Source organism: Salvelinus alpinus, chromosome 23 (assembly GCF_045679555.1).
Source record: "Salvelinus alpinus chromosome 23, SLU_Salpinus.1, whole genome shotgun sequence".
Taxonomy (NCBI): Eukaryota; Metazoa; Chordata; class Actinopteri; order Salmoniformes; family Salmonidae; genus Salvelinus; species Salvelinus alpinus.
The window spans coordinates 50,454,822-50,482,627 of record NC_092108.1 but is presented as its reverse complement, the minus strand read 5'-3'; the positions used below and the strand labels follow the sequence as shown (position 1 = coordinate 50,482,627).

General features: G+C 45.4%; 1 protein-coding gene across 1 annotated transcript in view; it reads left to right on the top strand.

Moving 5' to 3' along the window:
* The first annotated feature begins 830 nt into the window (after nt 1-830).
* Nucleotides 831-27,806, top strand: part of LOC139551221 (cadherin-7-like) — a 186,675-nt gene continuing 159,699 nt past the window's right edge. The window contains exon 1 of the mRNA XM_071362697.1: nt 831-1,042. The gene's annotated coding sequence lies outside the window, so the exon portion shown is untranslated. The remainder of the gene's footprint in view (nt 1,043-27,806) is intronic.

Genomic DNA, 27,806 nt, shown 5'->3' with positions numbered 1-27,806 from the left:
GGGTCCCGAGGACCGAGTTTGGGAAACGCTGGGTTAGGGTTAAGAATAGGAGTTAGGTTAAAGGGTTAAGGTTAGGGGAAGGGTTAGCCAAAAGGGTTAAGGTTACGGGTAGGGTTATCTAACATGCTAAGTAGTTGCAAAGTAGCTAAAAAGTAGTAAGTAATCGACCAACCACCCTCCTTTTGTTTTTACCTTAAGTAACCTTCTGTCTTATTTACATTTACTATGTTCTGTCTATGAGACCAGGCTGGTGTAAATGTCACATGTGTGTGTCACATGTGTCTGTCTGTCTTCCTACCTGCATGTGTGCATGCATGTCACGTGTTTATGCAGCACTGCCAGATTTGAGTTTGAGTTATGCAGATACAATTCGTGATTACTGGCAAATAGATTCGCCAGAGTTGACTGTAAACCCTGAGGGAAACAGAAGCGTAACCTATTGCCTTGGGAGGGCATTACACACACGTTGTGTTTAGGTAACCTGACAAGACACAACAATCAGATGGTTGGTTACACACTGCACACTGGTCACAAAGTAAATGTATTGCGTTGTTTGTGACAATATGTTATTTGGCAGTTTGGAAAGTTTTTTTACAAGGTTATCTGTTATCACACTGCTGCCATAAGTCTATTTCCTCCTTAGTGATAATTAGTTCAGTCCTACTACCCACCCATGTCTATGTTCATCCTAATTCAATAGTATTCTTAAAATATGCCAACAGTATTGTTGCGCATGGAAAAGTAGCCTAGAGCAGTACGCTTGACTGCCTGCCTAGCATGCCTATAAGGTGCCATTGAAGCGTCCGGGCATGTGACGCTTCAATGGCAACACGTCCCACAGCATGCGGGGCCATCATCGGTCTGCGTCCCGCTGCAGCTGTGACTTCTCAATGGAGCTCATTGTAGCGACAACATGTAGTTGGAGCTAGGGAGCTGAGCAGCGCAGTTATTGCAATCACGTTGAGCGCGCTGCTGTCTGTTGCAGTGGCATCGTCCTGACTGTGTGTGAGAGAGGAAGACATCAAACGACCGTAGTGGTAAGGTAGGGCTTATAAGATGTTACAGTGAGGCATCCTCAAGACTTCAACTATGGCAGAGTCTTTACAATGTGTTGGATTCTTTTTTAGAGCATACATGCGGTAAAGAGATCAATGGAACGCAGAACGTAGGGGATAGAAGAAGAATACTGGATTGGGCATATTCAACAAATCTAACAAAGTAGATATTCCTCAATTGTATTGTAACAGGCCCACAGTGTGGTTACTAAAGTCCGATGTGCATATATTTGGCTGTTTTCACTGCATAACATTTAGAAGTAGTCACTTTTCATGTTTAGAAGTGTCTGTTAAATGCGAACTCCCGTTCGTATAAGCTGGTAGAAATAGGTGGTAGTCAGTCGTTTTGAACTGTACTGCAGGTGACGATGACGTGAACATGTATTGGGGCTGACATCCATACATTTTTCTTGGGGGCAATGAGAAGATTCGGTATCTTTACCCCGCGAATTTCCATTAATTTGGTCAAGGTCCATTGACTTCTTTACCGCATCTATTGGCTATGCGATTGCGGTTTCCTTTTGAGTGCGTTTCGGAGCGCGAGAAAAAAAGGTATGAACCAGGATTCACTTTATATTATAACTGTCCAATTTTAATGCTTTGGATATTTTATGAGTTCTAGTATATTTCTTTGACACACATGTTCTGTATGAACTAAAAACGCATGTTTCTTCAAAACTGACTAGATATGGTTTTATTCTCAGTAGAATTTAACCTTAAGGAATCTGGAAGAATATAACAACTTGGAATTTTACATTTTTTAAATGTTTCAATCCGAAAAGATCTGTTTTGCTTAGGCTATTTCTCAATTTCCTATAACAGTGATGTTTCTTGCATGCGATGTATAATTGCATAATATGATAGTGATGCCTCTAATGAATATCGAAAACGATTGCATCGCAGACTCATGTATTAGTATTCCGTAGGCAATATTATAAAGCTGTATAATTATGGATCGGGCTACCTATACAGCGGCTCATGTTGCTCATACATTTTTTATTAGTTTAAACTTTTATGTATATTAACCTATACATCGAAACTATTTTATATGACATATTGGACGAATGGGAACTATCATTATCATGAATAATTGGTAAAGTAGGCTAGACTAGGCTATAATTTGCGTGTCCTCAAAACATTTTCAGTTTATTAGTGCGTAGGCCTATACGTTTGAGTGACACTTTGGGTTTCATAATAAATATAGGCAATCATATATGGCAGATAATGTGGTTAACTCTTGTTGATATGAAATGACACAGTATCATTCCATGTCTAACATCTCTGCATCATTCATCAGTCGAGTCAATGATTGTGCCGTTTGAATAACGGTCTTTCTGGTCCAGAGTATAGGTTTTATTTTGTCCACTGGGTGGCGTGGATGATACTAGCCTATAGATTGTAATGATTTGGGGTCCCTGTTCTAGCAACATTATGATCTGTAGGTCTATAGCCTACGACAAAGCAAAGTTATTCGATATAACTCTTCTGATTTTAACATTTGGGGGGATGCAAAGTCAACAACTACTCTATGTTTGAAAAACATATATTAAATAGACAATAGTTTATGTAGGCCTACAAATTGAGATGTTTTAGAAGTTTCACAACTTATACTTTTCTTTAACAATTTAAGACAATATTTGCCCAATATTAGGCCGTAATTCTTCCCCAAACAGATTGTTGTTTGATATGTGGGAGGCAGGTAAGATGAACTGAAAGGTTGATGTTTCGAATCTCAGTGCTGACATGGTGGAAAATCAGTCTGTATCCTTGAGCAAGGCACTTTACCCTAATTGCTCATGTAAGTCCTTCTGGAAAAGAGTGCATACTAAAATATAAATATGTTGATTTCTCTGCTAACCCTGGTCTAATATTTTGCGCAGAGGGAGAGTGCTCCCTTCTCGCTTAGTTCATGGTTCCGACTATGCTTGTTTTATTTCCAAGCAACTTGTTCACCAATGACAGTGAAGTGAAGAAATTGTCCATGGTGATATTCCTCTCCTTGCCAGTGTAAGGTTCCAGAAGCCTCATCACCACATTCTCCGTCACTCGCTCACCTGCTGCCCGATGTGGATCTTTTTCAGCGCGTACCGTTCTGGTTTGTTTGCGTTTAGGCCTCAAATGTGTAGGTTCAAGCTGAGGCTCAGAATCAGAAAAGTAATCATCAGAGATGTCATGATTCATTTCTTTCCCACCATCTGAGTCCTTATCATTCAGATATTGTAGCAGCGCTAACGCAGCATGTACATCCATTCTCCTTGGTCTTCTTGCCATTGTAAATTACACTCGCTCTCACTGTGTACTCCAAGTTAGCCAGAGTAGACTGATAAGACTGCTTGGATTTGGTGGACTGATATGGAGTACATTCCATTTTGAGATTATAATTAGAATATATCTATACAATAGAATGGCCCGCCCTGTTCTTCTGTCACAATTGGTGATTACAGAATTATGCATTGTTTGCTTCCCCTTGCTCATCAACTCACCCATTCTCCGCCTTTCTTCTCCATCATACTTTACTTAATTTATTTAATCTATTGTTATATGTGTGAAATTAGTTTCATATAGTTTAGGTGCTGTGCAGGTCTGTTTATTATTCCGACTGAGCTCGAACAACGAGACAAGATTGAAGATGATGATGTAGCCCACGTGTTTCCCTTAACACTAGAACCGCTGGGCCTCGAGGGGCCCCTTGTAAAGGGGTACATAACTGGTGGCAGGGAAGTCAGACGCAGGAGAGCAGAACTAGGTAGTAGCCGGAGCAGTTTAATCCAAAAACCAACGGCATAAACATACAACAGAATATGGGTACAAAAAAAACGAAGCGCACCAGTAAAGAAGTGCACAAGCACTTACAACAAACAATCCCACACAAAGACATGGGGGGAACAGAGGGTTAAATACACAAAAATAATTATGAGGGAAATGGAAACCAGGTGTGTTGGAAAACAAGACAAAACAAATGGAAAATGAAAAGAGGATCAACGATGGCTAGAAGACCGGTGACGCCAACCGCCGAACAAGGAGAGGAAACGACTTCGGTGGAAGTCGTGACACCCCTTTTCAAGCTAACAAGCAGTCATTGTGACTGCAACATTCTAAAAGTGTAATTAATACATTTATATATGCTATCTCTAAAATAATAATGTGGTTGTGCTCACGAAGGTGTTAGGTAACACTAGAATACAATTTATTTCCCATTTTAAATAGATAAATAGCATTTTCATAAGTTTATGTTACTGTAAGCTATATGTAAAAACAAAAAACACAAACGTTCAATCAATTTTATGCGTGTGTAACGGTGTTCCTCCTCCTCTTCATACGAAGAGGAGGAGTAGTGATTCGACCAAGGCGCAGCGTTGTGATATGACATGATAATATTTATTTGAACAAGAACAAAACGAACTATACTTGAAATGATACAAAATAACAAAACGAAAGTAGACAGACTTAGAACGACGAACTTACATGAAACACGAAGAACGAACGAACAAGTACTTACTACAAAACAAACGAACGAACGAAACAGTCCCGTATGGTGCAAACATATACACAGACACAGGAGACAACCACCCACAAACAAACAGTGTGAACAGCTAACCTATATATGGTTCTCAATCAGAAGACAACGTCAAACACCTGTCTCTGATTGAGAACCATATAAGGCTGATTACAATAGACCTAAACATAGAAACACAAAACATAGAAATGCCCACCCAAACTCACGTCCTGACCAACAAAACATACAAAACTAACAGAAAACAGGTCAGGAACGTGACATAACCCCCCCCTCAAGGTGCGAACTCCGGGCGCACCAGCACAAAGTCTAGGGGAGGGTCTGGGTGGGCATCTGACCACGGTGGTGGCTCAGGCTCTGGACGAGGTCCCCACCCCACCATAATCAAACCCAGCTTACTTCTCCCCTTTAGAATGACCACCCCATTATTCCACCCACCTAATATAAGGGGCAACACCAAGATAAGGGACAGCTCCGGGACAAGGTAGCTCAGGACAGCGAGGTAGGTCGGAATAGAGAGATAGCTCAGAATAGAGAGGTAGCTCAGGATAGAGAGATAGCTCAGGATAGAGGGGCAACTCCGGACTGAAGGGCAGCTCCGGACAGAGAGACAGCTCTGGACTGAGGGGCAGTTCTGGATTACTAGCCGCTTCGGGCTGAGGGGCAGCTCATGGCAGGCTGACGGCTCTGGACGCTCATGGCAGGCTGACGGCTCTGGACGCTCATGGCAGGCTGACGGCTCTGGACGCTCATGGCAGGCTGACGGCTCTGGACGCTCATGGCAGGCTGACGGCTCTGGACGCTCATGGCAGGCTGACGGCTCTGGACGCTCATGGCAGGCTGACGGCTCTGGACGCTCATGGCTCGCTGACGGCTCTGGCCGCTCATGGCTCGCTGACGGCTCTGGCCGCTCATGGCTCGCTAACGGCTCTGGCAGATCCTGTCTGGCTGGCGGCTCTGGCAGATCCTGTCTGGTTGGCGGCTCTGGCAGATCCTGTCTGGTTGGCGGCTCTGGCAGATCCTGTCTGGTTGGCGGCTCTGGCAGATCCTGTCTGGTTGGCGGCTCTGGCAGATCCTGTCTGGTTGGCGGCTCTGGCAGATCCTGTCTGGTTGGCGGCTCTGGCAGATCCTGTCTGGTTGGCGGCTCTGGCAGATCCTGTCTGACGAATGGCTCTAGCGGCTCCTGACTGACTATCGGCTCTGACGGCTCGGGACAGACGGGCGGCTCTAATGGCTCGGGACAGACGGATGGCTCAGATGGCGCTGGGGAGACGGATGGCTCAGATGGCGCTGGGGAGACGGATGGCTCAGATGGCGCTGGGGAGACGGATGGCTCAGATGGCGCTGGGGAGACGGATGGCTCAGATGGCGCTGGGGAGACGGATGGCTCAGATGGCGCTGGGGAGACGGATGGCTCTGGCCGGATAAGGCGCACTGTAGACCTGGTGCGTGGTGCCGGAACTGGAGGCACCGGGCTAAGGACACGCACCTTCATGCTAGTGCGGGGAGCAAGGACAGGGCACACTGGACTCTCAAAGCGTACTCTCTGCCTGGTGCGTGGTACCGGCACTGGTGGCACCGGGCTGAGTGCACGCACATCAGGACTAGTACGGGGAGAAGTAACAGTGTGTACAGGACTCAGGAGACGCACAGGTGGCTTAGTGCGTGGTGCCGGAACTGGAGGCACCGAACTGGATACACGCACTACAGGGAGAGTGCGTGGAGGAGGAACAGGGCTCTGGAAACGCACTGGAAGCCTGGTGCGTGGTGTAGGCACTGTTGGTACTGGACTGGGGCGGGGAGGTGGCGCCGGAAATACCGGACCGTGCAGGCGTACTGGCTCTCTTGAGCATTGAGCCTGCCCAACCTTACCTGGTTGAATGCTCCCGGTCGCCCGACCAGTGCGGGGAGGTGGAATAACCCGCACCGGGCTATGTAGGCGAACCGGGGAAACCATGCGTAAGGCAGGTGCCATGTATGCCGGCCCGAGGAGACGCACTGGAGACCAGACGCGTTGAGCCGGCCTCATGACACCTGGCTCAATGCCCAATCTAGCCCTACCAGTGCGGGGAGGTGGAATAACCCGCACCGGGCTATGCACACGTACAGGAGACACCGTGCGCTCTACTGCGTAACACGGTGTCTGCCCGTACTCCCGCTCTCCACGGTTAGCCTGGGAAGTGGGCGCAGGTCTCCTACCTGCCCTTGGCCCACTACCTCTTAGCCCCCTCCCAAGAAATTTTTGGGTAGTACTCACGGGCTTTTCGGGCTTCCGTGCTAGACGCGTCCCCTCATAACGCCGGTTCCCTTCTCCGGTTGCCTCTGCTCTCCTCAGTGCCTCCAGCTGTTCCCATGGGAGGCGATCCCTTCCAGCCAGGATCTCCTCCCATGTGTAGCAACCTTTACCGTCCAAAACATCCTCCCATGTCCATTCCTCCTTCTTGCGTTGTCCCTTCCTCCCGTTACACCGCTGCTTGGTTCTGGTTATTTGGTGGGTGGTTCTGTAACGGTGTTCCTCCTCCTCTTCATACGAAGAGGAGGAGTAGTGATTCGACCAAGGCGCAGCGTTGTGATATGACATGATAATATTTATTTGAACAAGAACAAAACGAACTATACTTGAAATGATACAAAATAACAAAACGAAAGTAGACAGACTTAGAACGACGAACTTACATGAAACACGAAGAACGAACGAACAAGTACTTACTACAAAACAAACGAACGAACGAAACAGTCCCGTATGGTGCAAACATATACACAGACACAGGAGACAACCACCCACAAACAAACAGTGTGAACAGCTAACCTATATATGGTTCTCAATCAGAAGACAACGTCAAACACCTGTCTCTGATTGAGAACCATATAAGGCTGATTACAATAGACCTAAACATAGAAACACAAAACATAGAAATGCCCACCCAAACTCACGTCCTGACCAACAAAACATACAAAACTAACAGAAAACAGGTCAGGAACGTGACAGCGTGGCATTCTTTTGTTACAACTATGAAACAAAAACCATATGTGTTGGAAGATGGTAAGAGCTTCTATTAATAAGTATTTATAAAAAAAAATACCCCAATTACAAAGATGCACGGTCAGCAGAACACGGTCAAAGGATGAAAACAGTAGCCTTAACATAATTACAAGCGCCACGTGTTCTTGATAAATAGTGAAAATCAGCACAAAAGCAATAATGGCATTATAATGAATATAAGTGTCAATATGACAGCAGTCAAAAATAGTCCATTATTGTCAGCTTTTGCTTGCTTACATTGTTTGCGTTTTCACGCAATGGCATCAGTGTGAGGGTGTTGGTGAATGGAAAAATGCAGAGTCAGGCGCAGGACACAGACATGAGTAATAGTCCAAAATGTACTCAAAATATAAGTAAAGTTCCAACAAGGAAAAACACAATAATCCAGAGCACGAACCCACATGACCAACAATAACGCACAAAACAGAGAGCGAAGTCAGAGGGTTAAATAAGGAACATAATTAATGGAATGGAAACCAGCTGTGTATGATAAAGACAAAACAAAACGAAAATGAAACATGGATCGGTGGTGACTAGAAAGCCAGTGACGTCGACCGCCGAACGCCGCCCGAACAAGGAGAGGGACCAACTTCGGCCGAAATCGTGACAGTACCCCCCCTTGACGCGCGGCTCCAGCAGTGCGCCAACACCGGCCTCGGGGACGACCCGGAGGACGAGGCACAGGGCGATCCGGATGGAGGCGGTGAAATTCCTGCAGTACTGATGGATCCAGGATGTCCTCCACCGGCACCCAGCATCTCTCCTCCGGACCGTACCCCTCCCACTCCACGAGGTACTGAAGGCCTCTCGCCCGATGTCTTGAGTCCATGACGGCTCGCACAGTATACGCCGGAGCCCCCTCGATGTCCAGAGGGGGCGGAGGAACCTCCCGCACCTCAGACTGCTGGAGCGGACCAGCCACCACCGGCTTGAGGAGAGACACATGGAACGAGGGGTTAATACGGTAATCAGGGGGGAGTTGTAACCTATAACAAACCTCGTTCAATCTCCTCAGGACATTAAATGGCCCCACAAACCGCGGACCCAGCTTCCGGCAGGGCAGGCGAAGGGGCAGGTTTCGGGTCGAGAGCCAGACCCGGTCCCCTGGTGCCAAGGCCTCACTGCGGTGGCGGTCGCTACTCACCTTCTGCCGCCTGATGGCCCGTTGTAGACGCGCATGAGCAGCGCCACATGTTGCCTCCGAGTGTCGAAACCATTCATTCACCGCAGGAGCCTCGATCTGGCTCTGATGCCAAGGTGCCAGGACCAGCTGATAACCTAGCACACACTGGAAAGGGGATAGGTTAGTGGAAGAGTGGCGAAGGGAGTTTTGGGCCATCTCCACCCAGGGGTCCTGGCAATAGGACTGCAGAAACCTACCCACATCCTGGTTGACTCTCTCCACCTGCCCGTTACTCTCGGGGTAAAACCTGAGGTGAGGCTGACCGAGACCCCCAGGCATTCCATAAACCCCGTCCAGACTTTAGACGTGAATTGGGGACCCCGATCAGAAACTATATCCTCAGGCACCCCGTAGTGCCGGAATACGTGGGTGTACAGGGCCTCCGCAGTCTGTAGAACCGTAGGGAGACCGGGCAAAGGAAGGAGACGGCAGGACTTAGAAAACCGATCCACAACGACCAGGATCGTGGTATTACCCTGTGACGGGGGAAGATCCATCACGAAATCCACCGATAGGTGTGACAACGGTTGTTGTGGAACGGGAAGAGGCTGTAATTTCCAGGTGGCAGGTGTCTAGGTGCCTTGCACTGGGCGCACACTGAGCAGGAGGAAACATAAACCCTCACGTCCTTAGCTAAAGTGGGCCACCAGTACTTCCCAGCAAGACAGCGCACTGTCCGGCTGATGCCAGGATGACCAGAGGAGGGTGACGTGTGGGCCCAACAGATCACACGATCGTGGACATCAAACGGAACGTACAGACACCCAACTGGACACTGTGGGGGAGTGAGCTCTGCACGTGACGCCCGCTCGATGTCCGCGTCCACCTCCCATACCACCGGTGCCACCAGGCAAGAAGCTGGAATTATGGGAGAGGGATCCGCGAACCGCTCCTCCGTGTCATACATCCGGGACAGTGCGTCTGCCTTAATGTTCTGGGAACCTGGTCTGTAGGATAGAGTGAAAACAAAGCGGGTGAAAAACATGGCCCACCTCGACTGGCGAGGGTTCAGTCTCCTAGCTGCCCGAATGTACTCCAGATTGCGGTGGTCAGTCCAAATGAGGCAAGGGTGTTTACCCCCCTCAAGCCAATGTCTCCACGCCTTCAGAGCCCTGACAACAGCCAACAGCTCCCGGTCCCCCACATCATAGTTTCGCTCCGCCGGGCTGAGCTTCTTCGAAAAGAAAGCGCAGGTGCGGAGCTTTAGTGGCGTACCCGAGTGCTGAGACAGCACAGCCCCTATCCCAGCCTCGGACGCATCCACCTCAACTATGAACGCTAAGGAGGGATCAGGATGAGCCAGCACGGGTGCCGAGGTAAACAGATGACTAAAAGCCCTGTCCGCCTCAGCTGACCACTGTAGTCGCACCGGTCCCCCCTTCAGCAAGGAGGTAATGGGAGCCGCTACCTGACCGAAACCCCGGATAAACCTCCGGTAGTAGTTGGCAAACCCTAAGAACCGCTGCACCTCCTTTACCGTGCTTGGAGTCGGCCAATTACGCACGGCTGAAATGCGGTCATTCTCCATCTCCACCCCTGACGCGGAAAAGCGGTACCCTAGGAAGGAGATGGACTGTTGGAAGAACAGACATTTCTCAGCATTGACGTACAGGTCATGCTCCAACAGTCGACCAAGCACCTTGCGCACCAAAGACACATGCTCGGCGCGTGTAGCGGAGTATATTAGAATGTCATCTATATACACCACTACACCCTGCCCGTGCAGGTTCCTGGAAATCTCGTCTACAAAGGATTGGAAGACTGATGGAGCATTCATCAACCCGTACGGCATGACGAGATACTCATAGTGCCCAGATGTAGTGCTAAATGCCGTCTTCCACTCATCCTCCGCCTTGATACGCACCAGGTTGTAAGCGCTCCTGAGGTCCAATTTTGTGAAGAAACGCGCCCCGTGCAATGACTATGTCATACATGCTATGAGAGGTAGTGGGTAACTGTATTTTACCGTGATCTGATTCAAACCTCGATAGTCAATACACGGGCGCAAACCTCCATCCTTCTTCTTCACAAAAAATAAACTCGAGGAGATGGAAGGCCGAATGTATCCCTGTCCCAGAGATTTGGTGACATATGTTTCCATAGCCGCCGTCTCCTCCTGTGACAGAGGATACACATGACTCCTGGGAAGTGCAGCGTCTACCAGGAGATTTATCGCAGAATCTCCCTGTTGATGGGGTGGTAATTGAGTCGCCTTCTTTTTATAGAAGGCGAGTGCCAAATCGGCATATTCGGGGGGAATGTGCATGGTGGATACCTGGATTGGACTCTCCACCGTAGTGGCACCTAAGGAAACACCTACACACCTCCCTGAGCACTGACGAGACCATCCCTTGAGAGCCCTCTGTTGCCACGAAATAGTGGGATCATGAAAGGCCAACCAGGGAATGCCCAACACAACAGGAAATGGAGGAAAGTCGATCAGAAAGAGACTTATTCTCTCCTCATGATTCTCCTGCGTTATCATACGGAGTGGAGCTGTGACCTCCCTGATTAGCCCTGACCCCAAAGGACGACTATTTAAGGCATGTACAGGGAAGGGGACATCAACAGGAACAATAGGGATCCCTAAACTAAGTGCAAAGATACGGTCAATAAAGTTCCCAGCTGCGCCTGAATCTACTAGCGCCTTATGCTGGGAATGCTGGGAAAACTCAGGAAATGCTATATACAACCACATGTGTGCAACAGGGAGCTCTGGGTGAGGTGTGTGCCTACTCACCTGAGATGATCCACCAGTGCTCCGCCTGCCACCTCGATTACCTGGGGAACCTCCCCAGTACCGACCAGCAGTGTCCCCCCTCCGGTCCCCCTCATAGCAGCACCTCCCAGCTCCAACGGGGTAGGATCTGAGGTGCTGGTGGATGGAACTGACGGACCCCGATCTGGACGTCTGCAGGAGGCCAACAGGTTATCCAGCCAGATTGATAGGTCCACCAGCTGGTCCAGGTTAAGGGTGGTGTCCCTGCAGGCTAACTCCCTACGAACGTCCTCACGTAAACTACACCTGTATTGGTCGATCAGGGCCCGCTCTTCCATCCTGCGCCGGCGGCCAGAGTTCTAAAGTCCAGAGCGAACTCTTGAGCGCTCCTCATCCCCTGTCTAAATGGAACAAGCATTCCCCCGCCGCTCTCCCTTCAGGTGGATGATCGAAAACCGGGTGAAATCTTCGTAGTTGTCCAATGTCGGGCCTTCTCTTCCCCAGATGGCGTTGGCCCAGACCAGTGCTTTTCCAGTCAGACAAGAGATGAGGGCGCTCACTCTCTCGCGTCCCGAGGGGGCCGGCTGAACAGCTGCCAGGTAGAGCTCCAGCTGGAGTAGGAACCCCTGGCACCCGGCAGCCGTTCCATCTTACGATCCCGGGAGCGAGAGCCGAATCCCACCGGATCCTGATGGAGGTGTGGACATCTGGGTCGGTTGTTGTGGGAGCTGGAGAGGTGCTGATGGGTGAACCGGAAAACCCCCTCTCTCCCATCGGTCCATGGTTTGCAGTACGATCCATGGCTGTACCGAGACTGTAACATGGTGCTGCTAAACACGCTCCTACATTGCGAGAGGAGGGCTGGCTGTACCTGCTGACTCCATTTGTGGTGCTTTATTCTGTGAGGGTGTTGGTGAATGGAAAAATGCAGTCAGGCGCAGGACACATGAGTAAAGTCCAAAATGTACTCAAAATATAAGTAAAGTTCCAACAAGGAAAAACACAATAATCCAGAGCACTAACAACACGAACCCACATGACCAACAATAACGCACAAAACAGAGAGGGAAGTCAGAGGGTTAAATAAGGAACATAATTAATGGAATGGAAACCAGGTGTGTATGATAAAGACAAAAAAATGAAACATGGATCGGTGGTGACTAGAAAGCCGGTGACTTCGACCGCCGAACGCCGCCCGAACAAGGAGAGGGACCACCTTCGGCCGAAGTCGTGACAATCAGTTAGATTTCATTTAGCGGTTATCCCTTGTCCTAACAGTCCACACAAATCTTTGCCACTGTCACTTACTTGAAACATCACACAAAAACTTAACTTGCAGGCGACATGAGTGTCTTGGGTTCTGTTCTTTGTTCATCTGGCCATCTGGCACTTTCTCCTCCAGGTGCTGTACGCAATTTGGCTCGCGCAAAAGCTTGCATGGAAACTTTGCTGCGGCCTTGGCCCTCATATGTCTCTCACGTAGCCAGTATGCTAGACTCATGGTGAAGTCTCTCCTGGGCATGGTGTTGTTCATGCACTGCTTGAACAACACTTGTGTGTTGATAGCAGCCAAGTCAAGCATGTTGTAGAACACAGTAACAGGCCAGCAGCGGGTGCCTCCTTTCACACAGTACAACCGTGCCATCTGATCCAAAACATCCACCCCAACCTATGGAACAGTATATAGTAGAAAACATTATGATTATTGTCCCTTAGGAAAAACAACATGTATTATACAGAAGAGCATAATGCATTGCATACGTTTACCGATATATGGCAATGTAATATTTACATATCTTGTTTGGTTGTAGGGGCGTAATAGTATCCGGTTTTCTCTTTATTGTCTCCCTTTCAATGGCAACTGTCGGATGCATTGTGCTCATGACAGAAACACTCTTTCTTGCCTTGATTTGGTATAGTGTGACTGTTGTCTTGTCATTTTTTAGCACCGTTGTGGAGAACAACGGCTGTGCAGGTGCATTATTTTGCACAGAGGGAGGGAGCACCCGTCTCGCTTAGTTCATGGTGCCGACTATGCTTGTTTTATTTCCAAGCAATTTGTTTGCCAATGACAGTGAAGTGAAGAAATTGACCATGGTGATATTTCTCTCCTTGCCAAAGTTGTCCACCGGGGCCTCCCACTCCTCTCTCTGTTCTGGTTAGAGCCAGTTTGCGCTGTTCTGTGAAGGGAGTAGTACACAGCGTTGTACGAGAGCTTCAGTTTCTTGGCAAATTCTCGCATGGAATATCCTTCATTTCTCAGAACAAGAATAGACTGACGAGTTTCAGAAGAAAGGTCTTTGTTTCTGGTAATTTTGAGCCTGTAATCAAACCTACAAATGCTGATGCTCAACTAGTCTAAAGAAGGCCAGTTGTATTGCTTCTTTAATCAGAACAACAGTTTTCAGCTGTGCTAACATAATTGTTAAAGGGTTTTCTAATGATCAATTATCCTTTTAAAATGATAAACTTTGATTAGCTTACACAACGTGCCATTGGATAATGGGCCTCTGTACGACTATGTACATATTCCATAAAAAATCTGCCATTTACAGCTACAATAGTCATTCACAACATTAAAAATGTCTACACTATTTCTGATCAGTTTGTTGTTATTTTAATGGGCAAAAAATGTGCTTTTCTTTCAAAAACAAGGAAATGCATAAGTGACCCCAAACTTTTGAACGGTAGTGTATATGTTGTTATATGTGTGAAATTAGGTTCAGTATAGTTTAGCTTCAGTTTTGAGGCAAATACCGGGCTGATTATCAACTGGACACCGCATATTTCATTGGAGGGGCAACGGGTGAAAACCATTGAAATAAAGACATCCCTTCCTAAAACTGGTTTATAACTCCAGTTCTATTTTTGATATTATGATTCGAACAACATCAATCTGTTATATAGACTTATTTAGGCAAATTCAAGGACGGAGGGGGGCATGACTTTAAAAATGGGAGAGTAATACAATAAATATATTCATGAGCTGTCAAAATTACTGATTTAGTGGTTCTAGTTAAGCCGGTAGGCCATGATAAGCAATCACAGCGCAGGCACTGCATCACATGTTGATTAGGGCCCTATACTTACCGCCCTAATGTCCTATAGAGATGCGTATAATGTGTGTGCCATCTGTATTGTGAAAAATAAATAGGCCTATGTTAAACAAGTCATCTACAAATAGAATCACATTACTCTTGGAAACAATGTGGAAGATTAATAAATTAACACACTAATCATGAAATAGGCCTAGGTTAGTTGATGACATGTTATTTGCAATAAGCATGTTGCTTTGAATACTTAAGTCTGTGCTTGCATGTAGCCTATGCTGTGTCAGGGTGTGTTTTGAATAGTCAATGTGTTAATTAAGAAGGACATCGAGTAGCTTGCAGCATACGCACAGGGCAAAATTATTAGGTTATACTTAATGCTTAATGCCATAGGAAAAAACCTAGAAGTGATTTATTTTTATTTTTACGATGGATTAATTCATTTTAATTAAAAGTTTTGTAAGAGTCAATTCACATTTGGTTAATTGATTAGGCTGAGTTCTGGTATGGAAATCATCATGCCTTTCCGTAAGCTATGTCTCCAAAGTGTTTCTCAACTACATGCATGATAACTTCTGCCTCAGTCTCTCTACCACAATAAAGAGATGAAAATTGAGTCGGCTAGCCATTATAACAAGGCTATGTTACCAGTCACTCCCCACGCTGGACTTTATGTCCAGATGACAGGAGTGGCGTGCACTCTCTGTGTTGAGCGATCACTCCCCAGGAGGCTGCAGTTGTTCCCACAGCGTGGTCTTGTGCTCTAAATGCCTGTGTTTGCACTTCACTCCAAGGGAGCTCTCTGTTTCTAGCAAATGGTTTGAGGAGAAGAAGGGACATAGAGTAGTGGGAGAGGGGAAGGGGGTTAGATATGGAGGGACGGTGGTGGTGCAAACGCTTGAATTGCGCACGGTTTGAGTGCGCTCTCTAGAAGCGTGCGCTTTCCGCCTGTGCAATGCGCGTCAGATGGCAGGAGAGTCTAATGAGACTTCATCATCCTGTCTCAGTCCATTTGGACAAGCCGCAGAACATTGCTTCGGCCATGCAGTACCAAGACCGACAACAGGCATATTTCAGGACTGGGACGAAAAAAAGGTGGGAAGCGAAAGAAGGGAGGAGGGTGAGGGCAAAGAGAAAATAAGGACAACTCTACTTGGTGCTCAGTTGCATATAGTGCTTCATATAGCAACTCCTGCAATAGCCTTCTTTGTTGGTTTCACACTGTAAGCCACATAGTACCAGACCTGGCGCTTGGATAAAGTGACTAAGGGGGCAGTTGAAATCGTCGAGGGGGCAATTTTGGGGAGGATTCTTGCATTGGAATTACAGTGCCTTCGGAAAGTATTTTTTTACGTTGCAGCCTTAATCTACACACAATACGGCATAATACGGCATTTTAGACATTTTTGCAAAATTATATATTTTTAAACGGCAATACCTTATTTACCTTATTTGCTATGAGACTTGAAATTGAGCTCAAGTGCATCCTGTTTCCATTGATCATCCTTGAGATGTTTCAACAACTTGATTGGAATCAACCTGTGGTAAATTCAATTGATTGGACATTATCTGGAAAGGCACACACCTGTCTATATAAGGTCCCACAGCTGACGGTGGAAGGAATTGTCCGTAGAGCTCCGAGACAGGATTGTGTCGATGCACATATCTGGGGAAAGGAACCAAAAAATATCTGCAGCATTGAAGGTCCCCAAGAACACGGTGGCTCCATCATTCTTAAATGGAAGAAGTTTGGAACCACCGACGCGCATTGCACAGGCGGAAAGCGCACGCTTCTAGAGAGCGCACTCAAACCGTGCGCAATTCAAGCGTTTGCACCACCACCGTCCCTCCATATCTAACCCCCTTCCCCTCTCCCACTACTCTATGTCCCTTCTTCTCCTCAAACCATTTGCTAGAAACAGAGAGCTCCCTTGGAGTGAAGTGCAAACACAGGCATTTAGAGCACAAGACCACGCTGTGGGAACAACTGCAGCCTCCTGGGGAGTGATCGCTCAACACAGAGAGTGCACGCCACTCCTGTCATCTGGACATAAAGTCCAGCGTGGGGAGTGACTGGTAACATAGCCTTGTTATAATGGCTAGCCGACTCAATTTTCATCTCTTTATTGTGGTAGAGAGACTGAGGCAGAAGTTATCATGCATGTAGTTGAGAAACACTTTGGAGACATAGCTTACGGAAAGGCATGATGATTTCCATACCAGAACTCAGCCTAATCAATTAACCAAATGTGAATTGACTCTTACAAAACTTTTAATTAAAATGAATTAATCCATCGTAAAAATAAAAATAAATCACTTCTAGGTTTTTTCCTATGGCATTAAGCATTAAGTATAACCTAATAATTTTGCCCTGTGCGTATGCTGCAAGCTACTCGATGTCCTTCTTAATTAACACATTGACTATTCAAAACACACCCTGACACAGCATAGGCTACATGCAAGCACAGACTTAAGTATTCAAAGCAACATGCTTATTGCAAATAACATGTCATCAACTAACCTAGGCCTATTTCATGATTAGTGTGTTAATTTATTAATCTTCCACATTGTTTCCAAGAGTAATGTGATTCTATTTGTAGATGACTTGTTTAACATAGGCCTATTTATTTTTCACAATACAGATGGCACACACATTATACGCATCTCTATAGGACATTAGGGCGGTAAGTATAGGGCCCTAATCAACATGTGATGCAGTGCCTGCGCTGTGATTGCTTATCATGGCCTACCGGCTTAACTAGAACCACTAAATCAGTAATTTTGACAGCTCATGAATATATTTATTGTATTACTCTCCCATTTTTAAAGTCATGCCCCCCTCCGTCCTTGAATTTGCCTAAATAAGTCTATATAACAGATTGATGTTGTTCGAATCATAATATCAAAAATAGAACTGGAGTTATAAACCAGTTTTAGGAAGGGATGTCTTTATTTCAATGGTTTTCACCCGTTGCCCCTCCAATGAAATATGCGGCCAGCTCTTCCTAGAGCTGGCCGCCCGGCCAAACTGAGCAATCAGGGGAGAAGGGCCTTTGTCAGCTGGTAGGTGACCAAGAACCCGATGCTCACTCTGACAGAGCTCCTCTGTGGAGATGGGAAAAAGTTCCAGAAGGACAACCATCTCTGCACCACTCCACCAATCAGGCCTTTATGGTAGAGTGGATAGACGGCAGCCACTCCTTAGTAAAAGGCACATGACAGCCAGCTTGGAGTTTTCCAAAAGGCACCTAAAGATCTCAGACCATGAGAAACAAGATTCTCTGGTCTGATGAAACCAAGATTGAACTCTTTGGCCCGAATGACAAGCGTCACGTCTGGAGGAAACCTGGTAACATCTCTACGGAAGACTCCATGCTGCAATCGCTGCCGAAGGTGCTTCAACAAAGTACTGAGTAAAGGGTCGGAACACTTATGTAAATTTGATATTGCAGTTTTTTTGGTTTGATAAATTAATAAAAAATTCCAAAAACTTGTTTTGCTTAGTAGTTATGGAGTATTGTGTGTAGATTGATGTGGGGAAAAAAACTATTTAACCAATTTTAGAATAAGGCTGTTACGTAACAAATTGTTTAAAAAGTCAACGGGTCTGAATACTTTCCGAAGGCACTGTATATTATATTTAATACCTTCCCAAGTTCTCTCACGTCACCCCGCTCCTCCGCTCTCTCCACTGGCTTCCAGTTGAAGCTCGCATCCGCTACAAGACCATGTGGCTTGCCTACGGAGCTGTGAGGGGAACGGCACCTCCGTACCTTCAGGCTCTTATCAGGCCCTACACCCAAACAAGGGCACTGCTTTCATCCACCTCTGGCCTGCTCGCCTCCCTACCTCTGAGGAAGTACAGTTCCCGCTCAGCCCAGTCAAAACTGTTCGCTGCTCTGGCACCCCAATGGTGGAACAAACTCCCTCACGACGCCAGGTCAGCGGAGTCAATCACCACCTTCCGGAGACACCTGAAACCCCACCTCTTTAAGGAATACCTAGGATAGGATAAAGTAATCCTTCTAACCCCCCCCCCCCCCCCCCTTAAAAGAGTTAGATGCACTATTGTAAAGTGGTTGTTCCACTGGATATCATAAGGTGAATGCACCAATTTGTAAGTCGCTCTGGATAAGAGCGTCTGCTAAATGACTTAAATGTAAATGTAAAATGTAATTAATTATACAATAATATCCATAACCAAACATTCTAAATTCATAGGGGAATATGTTGGGATTAACAGTAACTTCACTGATGAATATATGGGGCATTGATAAATATTCTCAAAACAATTGACACAATGAAACATATAGTGTGTACGAATTGGCGGGAGTTAGTGTGCAATAGTGGAGAGAGACGTGGATATATAGCGTATCTTCGCCACACACCCCTAACCTTATTCTGGTCTCGACATTTTAAATTATGCTCGAGATACATTCCTCACACATAAACAGTAACCTCAAACATTGTCAGGATGTAGCAGTGTTCATTTTCCCTTCACCTGAAATCATTTCGGTTCAGTAGCACTACCCAGACTAATGGACATGTGACATCAAGGCAGAAGGACACATTCCAAACGAGCACTGGGTACATGATAAATATTGACCAATATGGTATGTCCATTTGATGAATTCTAATATCCGTACATTACTGACCCGTAACTGAAAATGTTGAAGTGCGTTAGCTAAAACCCTAAAGCGAGGTGACGTCAGACCGTCTACTTAAGTAGGCAATAGAAACAAAGCCTGTCTATCATGTTCATTGATTGGGTTCAGACGAACCGTCACTCCAAAACTAGCGAACCAATGGAGACTCATTGTCTACGCCTCCCTCTAAACCCCCGCCCTTCACGGAAAAATAATGCCAAAACTCGCAATCGAAAAGACTGGCACTGAAAGCAGAGAAACAAACATCGAAAGCAAAGATACGTGTAGCGTAACCAAAAGTTAGTACATGCAGGCAAGAGTGTAGGTAAAATCTATTCAATAGGATTGGTTGCTGGGAAAGTTTATCCAGAAACTAATTTTGCATTTGTTTTCAAATATTTTTAAAACTAATTTGTCAGAGATTTGCTCTCGCTTTTAAATTATTTGCTTACAAGTTATTGGGTTTTGCTATTGATGTCTTATTTTTGTTTACAATTCTATACATTTTACTTTCAAATGTTTGGTTTTTGATTTCAACATCCATTATTTCACCTGTCCTCGAAAATACACTGCTCAAAAAAATTAAGGGAACACTTAAACAACACAATGTAACTCCAAGTCAATCACACTTCTGTGAAATCAAACTGTCCACTTAGGAAGCAACACTGATTGACAATAAATTCCACATGCTGTTGTGCAAATGGAATAGACAAAAGGTGGAAATTATAGGCAATTAGCAAGACACCCCCAATAAAGGAGTGGTTCTGCAGGTGGTGACCACAGACCACTTCTCAGTTCCTATGCTTCCTGGCTGATGTTTTGGTCACTTTTGAATGCTGGCGGTGCTTTCACTCTAGTGGTAGCATGAGACGGAGTCTACAACCCACACAAGTGGCTCAGGTAGTGCAGCTCATCCAGGATGGCACATCAATGCGAGCTGTGGCAAGAAGGTTTGCTGTGTCTGTCAGCGTAGTGTCCAGAGCATGGAGGCGCTACCAGGAGACAGGCCAGTACATCAGGAGACGTGGAGGAGGCCGTAGGAGGGCAACAACCCAGCAGCAGGACCGCTACCTCCGCCTTTGTGCAAGGAGGAGCACTGCCAGAGCCCTGCAAAATTACCTCCAGCAGGCCACAAATGTGCATGTGTCTGCTCAAACAGTCAGAAACAGACTCCATGAGGGTGGTATGAGGGCCCGACGTCCACAGGTGGGGGTTGTGCTTACAGCCCAACACCGTGCAGGACGTTTGGCATTTGCCAGATAACACCAAGATTGGCAAATACGCCACTGCCGCCCTGTGCTCTTCACAGATGAAAGCAGGTTCACACTGAGCACATGAGCACATGTGACAGACGTGACAGATTCTGGAGACGCCGTGGAGAACGTTCTGCTGCCTGCAACATCCTGCATGACCGGTTTGCACATTTGTGGCCTGCTGGAGGTAATTTTGCAGGGCTCTGGCAGTGCTCCTCCTTGCACAAAGGCGGAGGTAGCGGTCCTGCTGCTGGGTTGTTGCCCTCCTACGGCCTCCTCCACGTCTCCTGATGTACTGGCCTGTCTCCTGGTAGCGCCTCCATGCTCTGGACACTACGCTGACAGACACAGCAAACCTTCTTGCCACAGCTCGCATTGATGTGCCATCCTGGATGAGCTGCACTACCTGAGCCACTTGTGTGGGTTGTAGACTCCGTCTCATGCTACCACTAGAGTGAAAGCACCGCCAGCATTCAAAAGTGACCAAAACATCAGCCAGGAAGCATAGGAACTGAGAAGTGGTCTGTGGGCACCACCTGCAGAACCACTCCTTTATTGGGGGTGTCTTGCTAATTGCCTATAATTTCCACCTTTTGTCTATTCCATTTGCACAACAGCATGTGAAATGTATTGTCAATCAGTGTTGCTTCCTAAGTGGACAGTTTGATTTCACAGAAGTGTGATTGACTTGGAGTTACATTGTGTTGTTTAAGTGTTCCCTTTATTTTTTTGAGCAGTGTATAATGTTTACATTCTCAACTTTATTTTTCATGTTCACGATTAATTTGATTTTGAAATCAATACATATGGCGTGAGCTTGACCCCATAAGGCTAAGCCCCCTTTAGCCCCCTCGCGGATCCGGGTATGACACACACACACCACCAAACACACACAAACAAACAGAGAGTCATGCTTTGAAAGAGGAGCTATTTCCCCTTGAGAGTGAAGCAGGGATATGGCTACAGAGATGTGTAAATCTTGCCCGGGGACCCACGGTGCCCTTGTGTGCACTGTGTACACACCAGAGAAGAGAGGGAATTACTGGTTGTGTGTGTGTGTGTGTGTGTGTTCATGTGTGCATGCGTGTTTGTGTGTGCGGGGCTGATGGGGGGGTTGGAAACTCGTTGGCAAAATGTTTGGTGGGATGGAATTCAATCCAATCGTGCTTTCTCAGCTATGCACCTTTTAAAGCCAATGTTCCAGTGTTCGCAGAGACCGCATTCAACACTCCCCATGTCTGATTGGATTGAATCCCAGCCCCAGTCTAGGCTACAGAGTCAACAGGGTTAAGTGGAATAACATAACGTAGGCTACCATCAAGTTTATATACACAGCAGCACCAACTCACAGGGCTGAATTCAGTCAAATCGGCATTGCAGTAGTTTAGCATGTTAACATATCGCTTCTCTTGTTGCCAAATCAAATCTCAGAGCGATATTGGGTAGTTTCAAAGCACCAGGCAAAGCACTTCAAAGCACTTCCCCTCACAGGAAGATGCTTCAGAATAAGTCATATGTGTGTAAATCACTCCTCAGCTTGATGTCTCCACCCGCTGCTTCAAATTGCTAGCTTTTTGGTGGCGCAGCTGGCTACGATGTTGTCAACAGGGCGGTGACGTGTGCAGGACAGACGTCCCTAGATCCAGCCCACGGCTGTGAGTTGGTGAGGGAGGAAAAAGTAATGATAAGCAAACAGCGTGATGCCTGTTACCTGTGCATGACTGCTTGTGCAGGATTTTGTTGGCTAATATAAATAAAGATTTGACATTGCCAAGACAGGTCAGGAGAAATGGAGAAGTGTGGAATCAGTCAGGTCTGCCCCTCTTCTCTGTGGCCACTGAACAATAATGACTCCTATCGCAAGGGTGAGGGTGAGCAAGGATAGGACATAACACGGACATCAGAGTTTCTAATAACTCCATTCAATGTTCGCAGACCGGGGTTCAGAAAGTATTCGTTTCCTTTAAAATATTTTGATATAGCCGGCCCAAATCGCTTGCTAGCTTCTTTAGTAACAAACTATTTCTCAAGCAAGAATTTTGCTCATACTGTGGGAGTGGACTGAGTGGGGAGGGGAAATCTAGCTGTTATTGGTAGAGAGGTTTGGAACTCTTTGTTATTGGTCTATTAACCAATTTACCCCCTGGTGATCCCGCCGATGCAAACTTGCTGATTAGAAGGTCCTGTGTAGGTTGTATTTTCAACCAGCAACTATCAGGAAATAACACTGATACATTTTTTTCAGATTTTACAGTGTTAGTTTCATCAGCTGTTGTACAATAGGATAAAAACACAATTGTTTTGACTGCACTGGGCCTTTAAGAGCCCAGTGCAGTCAACTGTTTCATTGCATGGAGTGCCAGATGGACGGGATTGCACTTTTGGGACAACTCCACTTGTTCCATTGTGCCGGGCAAGCTAAATCAAGCGCTACTAGCATATTTTAAATAACTTTCCAGTAGTAGTTGAGCCCCAGTCTGGTAGTCAGGTCCGCCCTAACGTCACGTGCTATACACGCTTATAGGCTCTGCTAGTGCTGTCAGATACATTGTAGTGTAGTCACTCGAATGTACAGCAACGAGTCGTCTAGAATAGTAATAAATAAAAATCATATGGGTGGCCCCAGCGAGAACCAAACCCACTACCCCTGGCGTTGCAAGCGCCACACAGGAATAGAATAGTGAAAACTGAATCTGACATTCTAGGTGATTATATCCAATAGCTGTGTTTACCATTTCCTGAACTCTCCAGTTGTTCAATTCAACAGACTGTATTGCATGTATGCTGTTTAGAGACGGTATCTATCTAATCGGTTACTAAGCACTTGTAATTCCCTGTAAAGTGAGGCTTATAAAAGAGATTAGAGGGTTCAGATAAGACATTTCCTCTTCATGCAAATGTCACCTCAGCAGCGTTGCAGCATGTGGGAAGAGAGAGAGAGAAAGAGAAAAAGAAAGGGAGTGAGAGAAGGAGGGAGGGAGAGATGGATGGATGGATGGAAAGGAGGCTGGATAGAGGATGATCAAAGAGAATGGCATAAGTTCATCTTGCACCTCTGAATCCAAGGGGCCTTGTGAATAGTGAGGAGAGTCTGTGGGTTTATTTTTGTAATTTTAGTATTTTTTAAAAGTATTACATTTTAGATTTTTTCACCTTTTTTTTACACTCCAAAAACAAACGTATACATTCGAACAACAACTTGACCAACAATGACTACCTCTCATCTGCTCAGACCCGCATGCTCACACCCCCATCCCTAGTGCCTACATTATTGTTAGCAACTTAGCCTTAAATTGTACCAATTCGTTTTTCTCGGTGGCCCATGCTATTTCAATGTTTCAATAATAAATCGTAAAAATGTTCCATTGTGTCCAAGTTTTGCTATACACTTTTTCAAGATTTGTGATGAAAAGAGAGTTGTCCAGCCAATCGCGCTACACCCCCATATGCCATGTCTTGAAATATGCAGACTGTCACGGCCGTTGAAAGAACTTGACCAAAGCACAGTGTGGTGGGCGTACATATTCCCTTTTATTAGGTGATGACGCCGACAAAACAATAAACAATCGTGAAGCTTAAGGCTAAGTGCCACAAACAAAGTTAACTTCCCACAAAGACAAGTGGGAACCCTACCCGGCCAAAACATAGAAATACAAATAATAGAACGAAAGAACATAGAATACCCACCCCAAATCACACCCTGACCAAACCAAATAGACATAAAAAGGATCTCTAAGGTCAGGGCGTGACACAGACGGATTAAAGTAAGTTTACATTGTATTACTTCTAACAGCCAACTTTTAGCTCTGCCGACAACTTTAGGACTTTATAGCATTCCCAGAAAGCATGGGCTATTGAATCATTACAAGTTTACACATGAGACATGACTCTGCCAGTCGTGCTTTAGCATTTGTGAAATTTGTCTTTTGTATAATACATTATATACATTAGTTTATACTGGATTGAGCATACATTTTTGCTAAGTGTAATTTCATTAGTTATGCTCCAACTTTCCTTCCTTTTTAAGTCTTTGTTCCAATAATTTATATTTTTTCTAAGAGATTGTTAGTTGAATATGCTCTCTGCAAGGTTTTGCATATCTTCCCTATCATATGAACATCCTTTTCTGATTTAAATAAGATTACCTCAATCCAAAAGATTTCAAATCGAAATGTTGTGATTTGCAACTTTTAAGTTGCATGTATTTGACTATTGGTCAGTCCAAAATTACTTTTTAATTCTGTCATGGACCTAATTGTATTTCCTGTTACCAAGTAATTTGTGGTTTCTATGTCTATAGTTTTCCATGTGGACCAATTTATCAGTGAATTCTGAAATCTATCCAAGCATTGTTCCATAAGGTTGTTTTTAGTGAGTGATGTTGGTTCTTGTTGAAGAAATTACATTTTCTTCCATGTTGTTATAGTGTTCTTAACTATGAAGTTGTTAGCTTTATCTTTTGAAAATAGATTCTGGGGATGAGAATGTGCATCTTCAATATGTACAGATTGTTCCTCTTTAGGCACTAGCCACACGTTTCAACAATTACTTGTCCACTAGGGGTGTTGTGGATGCATATATGTTGCAAGTAAAAGCCTTGGTTAGTGAGTTGATACAATTCCAAGTCAGGAAGGTTAAAAAATTAAGCAAATTCATACTTGATCCGAAAATGTGGTTGCAGGCTTCGCAATGGAGGGTGTGACGCAAATGCGGAGCCTCCGGAGGAACGCAGAGGCCAAATCAAGCTCTCTACCGTATCGCTAGCTGTGCGCCTCTCAAATTTGGTAAAAATCCGGAGGGCTCTGTATAGCTCTGCATTGACATGTTTGGTTGCAGTATGTGGGGGCGGTACGTCCTGTATGAACACAAACTTCCTTGACAACTTCCTTCACAATAGCTCTGCTCCGCTAAGCGCAAGAAGTAGGAAGTATGAAAGCCATGAAGTCTGCTGAGGCTGCATCGCAGTAGATGCTGTAAGGCCAGCCTTTTAGGAAGATGTAAAACTTTGCTTTTATTCTATGAATTTTATTTCCCCATATAAGGTCTGTTATACTTATTTAGAAGAATGCTTTAGGTGGTGTAATTGGTATTACCGAAAATAAATACAAAAACTTTGGCAGAAATGCAATTCTAAAGATGTTTATTCTAACTAAGATTTATGGGAAGTTTATTCCATTTAGTTAGATCTGTTTTCATATTGTTGAGTAATGGAATAAAGTTATCTTTACATGTTTGTTGTTTGTTGTCACTTATTAAGCATCCTAAGTATTTAATATATGTTTTGTGAACATCTAAACAGCCAAATACAAATCCCCATGTCGAACCAAATATTGTATATCAACACGTCCTGTCATCCGTCAATCAAACTGCAAAACAAAAGTGCTGTCATTCACTCATCAAACCAAAACCAACCTTAAGGCTCAAGTTTAGGCGTGAATTCCGAGTGGTTAGACTTAAGGTTTGCATTAAAACAGACAAACTAAAATGAAAAAACAAGTGCCTAGCACTGGGAATGTACCCACAATGTTCGGAGCCATAGCTCACTTGTTAGCCCATCCTCACCCCCATCGACAACACCCCTAGTGGACAAGTAACTGTCGAAACGTGTGGCTAGTGCCTAATCCACTGGAGCTTTGGCTTGTTTATGTTAGTATATACTGTGAATTGCATCAAGAGAGATAACAATATTGTTAGATATTACTGCATGGTCAGAACTAGAAGCACAAGCCTTTCGCTACACTCGCATTAACATCTGCTAACCATGTGTATGTGACAAATACAATTAGATTTGATTTGATTTAGTTGGGCCACTTATGGACATTCAGAGACTTGTCCCGAATCTACTCCTGCGTTGTTTTCGCTGTGTGCTTAGGGTCCTGTTGGAAGGTTAACCTTCGACCCAGTCTGAGGTCCTGAGTGCTCTGGAGCAGGTCCTCAACTGGTAGCTTCATTAAATAGTACCCGCAAAACACCAGTCTCAACGTCAACAGTGAAGAGGCGACTCCGGGATGCTGGCCTTCGTGGAGCGAACCAGCGAACCCGATGTCTGTTCAATCCGACGTCTGTTGCGGCCATAAACAATTGACAGCGAAGCAGCCTTGGTGGAAGTTAGGGCATTCATCATTCCTGCGCTACACGGAGCAGAGCTGTTGTGTGACAGGCTTTGTGGCGGGCTTTGTGTTGTCGGGCGACCTCTCCTTACAATGTCTAACTTTTCTTGAAAAGTTTGTCTTGAGAATGGCGTTATAATTATATCCTCGACCAAATCGATATCTTCTCCTCCTTCCGCCATTGTGGGTTGAAAAAACAGCTTAGGTAGTACGCGAATTAATTCGTTTATCAAATTCAGTTTCCTAGATCTGCATAGACCTGCCCATAGGACCTGCCTCTCAATATTGGTAATCCAATCAAAAGACGTGCACGCACTACGCCTGCTAGCTGGCTCCTGTGTAACACTGGAGCCAGCTAGCAGGCGTACAATAGCCAACTCTAAAGCTGATTGGTTGACACTAAATTTTAATTTCCATTCACTATAAGCTACAAGCGCCCGCACTGTTGATTCTGAAGGCCTGAGGGCAGATTTTAGACCCCTGGCAACACATGATGGCTGAATATGATTGGATAAAAGATCTAACATAAAGACCAGCCCTCCAAATCTCAACCTGGGGCTGGAAGCAGTGCAACCAAGAGGAAAGCTTTGAAATGAAGAGTATAACTCTTACTCTGGGGAATAATTTAATACATATTTGTGGGAAAATATATTTAAAAAATATATATATATATTCTGATGATGTTTAGGCCAGCAGAGAAGGCCTTGCAGGCCCTGACGGCCCACCACTGCAGTAGGGTAGTATTTATTACTGCACACCATAGAAAATAAAGTGAGTGTTTCTTATTGGACAAGTTCAGGTACTCCCTCCCCTGTTTTGGACCATTTGGACCATTTTCTTCCATTTGGTGCCTAGTCTTACATGGCCAGCCTTCCTAATCCTGTCTTTTTCTCTTGACTATTGGCTCTGAGTAGAAATGATGTTTCCACTCAGGAGATGCTTGTGTTTTGTAAAAAACAAAAAATAAATGTTTTCCGTGTCTCTTTTCCTATCATGTCGGACTAAGTTTTGGTTGTCATTCGTTTTGTATCATATGCATGCTAGCTTATTGCAAGTCAGAATTATTTTGGAACTTCACCCATGCAAAATATTTTATTGGTTTGATAAGTGGCAACGCATCACTAGCTTCCGTACTCCACACCTTTTATCGTCTTTCTGAAAGGAGAACTTCTCTAGGCTTTCGAACAGTAATGTGATTAACATGGGCTGACATGGCTAGCCTCACAAGTCAGA